We start from the raw sequence: 6,369 nt of genomic DNA on the forward strand, positions 1-6,369 counted from the left end.
CTGTTGTGTGAAACGGCCAGAAGGCGGCAGCACTTCTCCTTACCAAATCTGGTTACTAGGGCATCAGTAACCAGAATGGAAGTGGCGTTGTAAATTGTAAATTAGAATGGAGTGTGCCAGGAAAAAGCCCCTTAGGTTTATGTCTCATTACTTGCTGTTCGTTTTTTAAATTTAATTTTTATTTTGTGTCAGAGCAAATTTGATTACAATGTTTTGCTTGTTCTAGGTGTGCAAGATGTGGTTGTTTTACACGTATACATATATCTATTCTTCTTCGGGTCCTTCTCCCATGTAGCTTATGACACCATGTTGAGTAGTCTCCTCTTGGTATGCCGTAGGTCTGTGGCGACTTTGTATTTCACACGTGTTTGTATATCTCTGTCAACCCCAATGTCCTAATGTATCCAATCCTCACACCTTTCCATTTGGTGAACCATAAGTTTGCTTAATGAATCTGTGATTGGATGTCTCTGTGGAAATATCTTCACTGGTATCGATTTTTAGGTAACCCCTATAAGTGGTATCATACGTTAGGTGTCTTTTGCTTTCTCGCTTACTGCACGTTGCGTGATCACCTCTAGACTCATCTGTGGTGCTACAAGTGGCATTGATTCATTTTTTTCCCCACGCTAATATTCCATCTCTACACGTAGCAGTTCTTCTTTGTCCACTCATCTGTTGGTGGACTTTTGGTTGCTTCCGTGCCTTGGCTATTGTAATACTGCTGCAGTGCAGATTTCCTGCCTGTGTCTTTCCAATTCTGTCTTCTTAGGCTATAGGCCGCGGAGTGGGCCTGCTGGATCATAGAGTAGCTGAATGTGTACCTTTTAAAGGCACCTCCGTTCTGTTCCCATGAGTGGCTCTTACCAGGTTACGTCCCACTTGAAACTGAGGGTATGCATGTCTCTACAACCTCTTCAGCATTGATCGTTTGTAGTTTCTTTGCTGATGGTTATTCTGACTGGGGTGAGTTGATAGCTCTTTGTGGTTGGATTTGCATGTGTCTCATAATCCCTTGAAATTGAGCTCTGAGGCATGTCCTTTTATGTTTCAAACTGTTATGACAGCTTACGTCTTCAAATTGTTTTCTTGAAATATGTGCCACATTTTGAAATATTTTGGCCTTTACCTGCGTCAGGACATTTTGAGGGCAGGTTTCCTTTGCAGCCCTGCAGTACTTGGGCATATGAAGTGACCATTCGCACAGATTTCCAAGCTGCTGTTGCAGGTATCGGCCAGAGGCCGGCAGCCTTTCTACGATGCCCACTCTGGTACCTAGGGAGACAGACCTTCCTGCCAGTGGTGTTCCTCAGATATCAATTAGACTGCCATGTGCCCTGATAAACCCCCCAAAGCTTATGTCTCCTTACTCATGTTTGTTTTTTTAATTCATATTTTCTAGTGGAGTAATATTCCATCGTGTGCATGGACCACTTCTTCTTGGTGCACTCCTCTGTTGATGGACATTTTCGTTGCTTCCAAGTGTCGGCTATGGTAAGTATTGCTGGGGCGCAGGATTGCCAGCCTGTGCCTTTTGATTCTCATTTTCTCAGGTGATAGGCCCAGCAGTGGGTGTTGACTGATTGACTAGTAGCTCAATGTTTCCCTTTTCAAAGCACCTCCACTGTGTTTTCATTAGTGGCTCTTACCACGTCCCCCTTAGAACCGAGGGTACGCATTTCTCCACAATCCCTTCAGCATTTATTGTTTGCAGCATTTCTGCTAATGGCCATTCCGAGTGCTGTGAGCGGATAGGTTTTTGTAATTTGGGTTTGCATGTCTTTAAAAATTCCTAAAATTCATCATTTTTCCACGCCTGTTTTCTTTTCTTTTCTTTAAAAAGAAAGGAAAAGAAAAGAAAAACGTGGGGGTACAATATACCTCTTGAAATCGTTTTCTTGGAATGTTGCCCTCTTTTGAATTTTTGGTCGATGTTTGACCCCAGGATTTTTTTGGAGGGCAGGTGTTATTTACAGGCCTGCAAGTTTGGTGACTATTTAATGACCATTAGCACTGGGTTTAAAGCTGCTGTTTTGGGAAACGGCCACAAGGCGGCAGCATTTCTCCATTCCCAAATCTGGGTACTAGGGCAGCAGAGCCTTTCTGGAAGTCGTGTTCCTAGGTTGTACATTAGAATGGAATGTGCCAGGAGAAACGCCCATAAGTTTATGTGGCATTACTTCTGGTTGGTTTTTTAAACTATTTTAATCGGGGTAACGATTAGAATATTGTTCGTCCTAGGTGTACACAGTCTGGTTCATTTGTACATTATATACGTCTATTCACGTACAGATCCTCTTCCCCTGTGAAATATCACAGAGTGTTCCGTACACCTCCCTTGCTACGTGGTCGGTCTTTTTGATATTTGTATACGTGTGGTAACGCTAATCTTAATTTATCCATTCCGCCCACCTTTCCTTTTAGATAAGCATAGTTGTTTTCTAAGTCTGTGAGTGTCTTTCTCTGTGCAAATATGTTCATTTGTGTCAGTTATTACATAACGCCTATAAGTGGTATCATAGGATATAGGTCTTTGGCTTTCCGACTTACCGCACGTTCTGCGATTATCTCCAAGCTCATCTATGGTGCCTCAAAGAGCAGTGTTCCATTGTGTACACGGACCATTTCTTCTTAATCCATTCGTCTGTTGATGGACATTTTGGTAGCTTCACCGTCTTGGCTATTGTGAATAAGGCCTCAGTGCAGCTGTTGCAGCCCGGGTCTCCTCGCTTCTGGTCTTCTCAGGTGAGAGGCCCAGTGGTGTGACTGCTGGATTGAATGGTACCTCAATTTTTACTTCTAAAGGCAGCTCCTTTCTGTTCTTATTGGCTGTTACCACTTGACATCTCGCCAGCAGCTAGAGGGTACACAGTTCTCTAAAACCCCTTCAGTGTTGACTGTGTGTAGAATTTTTGCTGATCGTCGGTCGACAGGTGTGTGTTGCAAACTTTTTGTAGATTAGATCTGCATGAGTCTAATAATTCCTGAGGTTGAGCTTTTATCCATTTCCCTTTCTATTTATGTATGTATGTATGTATTTAGTTATCTACCTATCTATTTAGTTTTGCGGTACGCGGGCCTCTCACCGTTGTGGCCTCTCCCGTTGCGGAGCACAGGCTCTGGACGCGCAGGCTCAGCGGCCATGGCTCACGGGCCCAGCCACTCCGCGGCATGTGGGATCTTCCCGGACCGGGGCACGAACCCGTGTCCCCTGCGTCGGCAGGCGGACTCTCAACCGCTGCGCCACCAGGGAAGCCCCTGTTTTGAATTTTTTTGGTCCGTTCCCTACCTCAGCACAATATTTTAGGGCAGGTGTCCTTTACGGCCCTGAGTCCTTGTGACTATTAAGTGACCATTAGCTGCGGGCTTAAAGCCGCTCTTGCGGGAAACGGCCACAAGGCGGCAGCATTTCTACCTTTGCAGCTCTGGGTTCCTGGGCGACAGCGCTTTCCGGGAAATCGTGTTAGTAGCCTGCAGATTAGAGGGGAATGTGCCAGGGCAAACCCCCAAGAGCTTATACCTCCTACTTCTTGTTTTTTAAGTTAAATTTTTTTTAGGTATCAGAGCAAGTTTGATAAAAAAAAATGCAGTTTCTCCTAAGTGTACAGAATCTGGTTCATCATATCAACGTATCCGTCTATTCCTCTTTGGATCCTTTCCCGTGTAGGTTATTATAGAGTGTTGAGTGGACCTCTTGGCGTTCCATAGGTATTCTGTGGTTATATATTTCATCTGTATTAGTACATGTCTGTTAACCCCCATATCATAATTCATACATTCCTTTCACCTTTCCATTTGGCTAAACGTAATTTTGTTTTCTTAATCCATGCTCTTCCTTCTCTTGGAAATAAGTTCATGAGTATCAATTTTGAGGTAACACCTATAAGTGATGTCATAGGATATCTGTCTTTCAGTTTCTTTCTTACTTCAAGTTGGGTGGTTATCTCTAGGTCCTTATATGGTGGTGCAAACGGCACTGTTTCCTTGTTTTCCGTGGCTAATATTCCATTGTTGACATGGACCACTTCCTCTTTGTGCATTTTCCTGTTGCTGGACATTTCGGTTTCTTCCAAGTCTTGGCTATATTAAATGTTTCTGCCGTGCAGGATTGCCAGCCTGTGTCTCTTCCATTCTGCCCTGCTCAGGGGATAGGCGCATCAAAGGACCTACCAGATCACATGGTAGCTCAGTTTTTACCCTTAAACGCACCTCCATTATGTTCTCCCTGCTGGCTGTTACCAGTTGACATCCCCCCAGCAGCTAGTGGGTACACAGTTTTCTGAAACCCCTTCAGCATTTATTCTTTGTAGACTTTTTGCTGAAGAGCATTCTGACGGCTGTGAGGTGAACATTTCTGTCGATTGGATTTGCATGGCTTTATTAATTGCTGATGTTGAGCATTTTTAAATTCCCTTTTATTTTAAAGGAACAAAGAAGACAGAATGGGCGTAAAACATGCCTCTTGAAATTGTCTTCTTGAAATGTTGACGTCTTTTGAATTTTCTGGTCGATTTACGACCCCAGGATTTTTTTTTTTTTTTTTTGATGGCAGGTGTCATTTACTGGCCTGCAATTATTTTGAATATTAAGTGACCATTAGCGCTGTTGTGTGAAACGGCCAGAAGGCGGCAGCACTTCTCCTTACCAAATCTGGTTACTAGGGCATCAGTAACCAGAATGGAAGTGGCGTTGTAAATTGTAAATTAGAATGGAGTGTGCCAGGAAAAAGCCCCTTAGGTTTATGTCTCATTACTTGCTGTTCGTTTTTTAAATTTAATTTTTATTTTGTGTCAGAGCAAATTTGATTACAATGTTTTGCTTGTTCTAGGTGTGCAAGATGTGGTTGTTTTACACGTATACATATATCTATTCTTCTTCGGGTCCTTCTCCCATGTAGCTTATGACACCATGTTGAGTAGTCTCCTCTTGGTATGCCGTAGGTCTGTGGCGACTTTGTATTTCACACGTGTTTGTATATCTCTGTCAACCCCAATGTCCTAATGTATCCAATCCTCACACCTTTCCATTTGGTGAACCATAAGTTTGCTTAATGAATCTGTGATTGGATGTCTCTGTGGAAATATCTTCACTGGTATCGATTTTTAGGTAACCCCTATAAGTGGTATCATACGTTAGGTGTCTTTTGCTTTCTCGCTTACTGCACGTTGCGTGATCACCTCTAGACTCATCTGTGGTGCTACAAGTGGCATTGATTCATTTTTTTCCCCACGCTAATATTCCATCTCTACACGTAGCAGTTCTTCTTTGTGCACTCGTCTGTTGGTGGACTTTTGGTTGCTTCCGTGCCTTGGCTATTGTAATACTGCTGCAGTGCAGATTTCCTGCCTGTGTCTTTCCAATTCTGTCTTCTTAGGCTATAGGCCGCGGAGTGGGCCTGCTGGATCATAGAGTAGCTGAATGTGTACCTTTTAAAGGCACCTCCGTTCTGTTCCCATGAGTGGCTCTTACCAGGTTACGTCCCACTTGAAACTGAGGGTATGCATGTCTCCACAACCTCTTCAGCATTGATCGTTTGTAGTTTCTTTGCTGATGGTTATTCTGACTGGGGTGAGTTGATAGCTCTTTGTGGTTGGATTTGCATGTGTCTCATAATCCCTTGAAATTGAGCTCTGAGGCATGTCCTTTTATGTTTCAAACTGTTATGACAGCTTACGTCTTCAAATTGTTTTCTTGAAATATGTGCCACATTTTGAAATATTTTGGCCTTTACCTGCGTCAGGACATTTTGAGGGCAGGTTTCCTTTGCAGCCCTGCAGTACTTGGGCATATGAAGTGACCATTCGCACAGATTTCCAAGCTGCTGTTGCAGGTATCGGCCAGAGGCCGGCAGCCTTTCTACGATGCCCACTCTGGTACCTAGGGAGACAGACCTTCCTGCCAGTGGTGTTCCTCAGATATCAATTAGACTGCCATGTGCCCTGATAAACCCCCCAAAGCTTATGTCTCCTTACTCATGTTTGTTTTTTTAATTCATATTTTCTAGTGGAGTAATATTCCATCGTGTGCATGGACCACTTCTTCTTGGTGCACTCCTCTGTTGATGGACATTTTCGTTGCTTCCAAGTGTCGGCTATGGTAAGTATTGCTGGGGCGCAGGATTGCCAGCCTGTGCCTTTTGATTCTCATTTTCTCAGGTGATAGGCCCAGCAGTGGGTGTTGACTGATTGACTAGTAGCTCAATGTTTCCCTTTTCAAAGCACCTCCACTGTGTTTTCATTAGTGGCTCTTACCACGTCCCCCTTAGAACCGAGGGTACGCATTTCTCCACAATCCCTTCAGCATTTATTGTTTGCAGCATTTCTGCTAATGGCCATTCCGAGTGCTGTGAGCGGATAGGTTTTTGTAATT

The sequence above is a fragment of the Delphinus delphis genome, chromosome X (assembly GCF_949987515.2).
Source record: "Delphinus delphis chromosome X, mDelDel1.2, whole genome shotgun sequence".
In the NCBI taxonomy this organism is placed as follows: domain Eukaryota; kingdom Metazoa; phylum Chordata; class Mammalia; order Artiodactyla; family Delphinidae; genus Delphinus; species Delphinus delphis.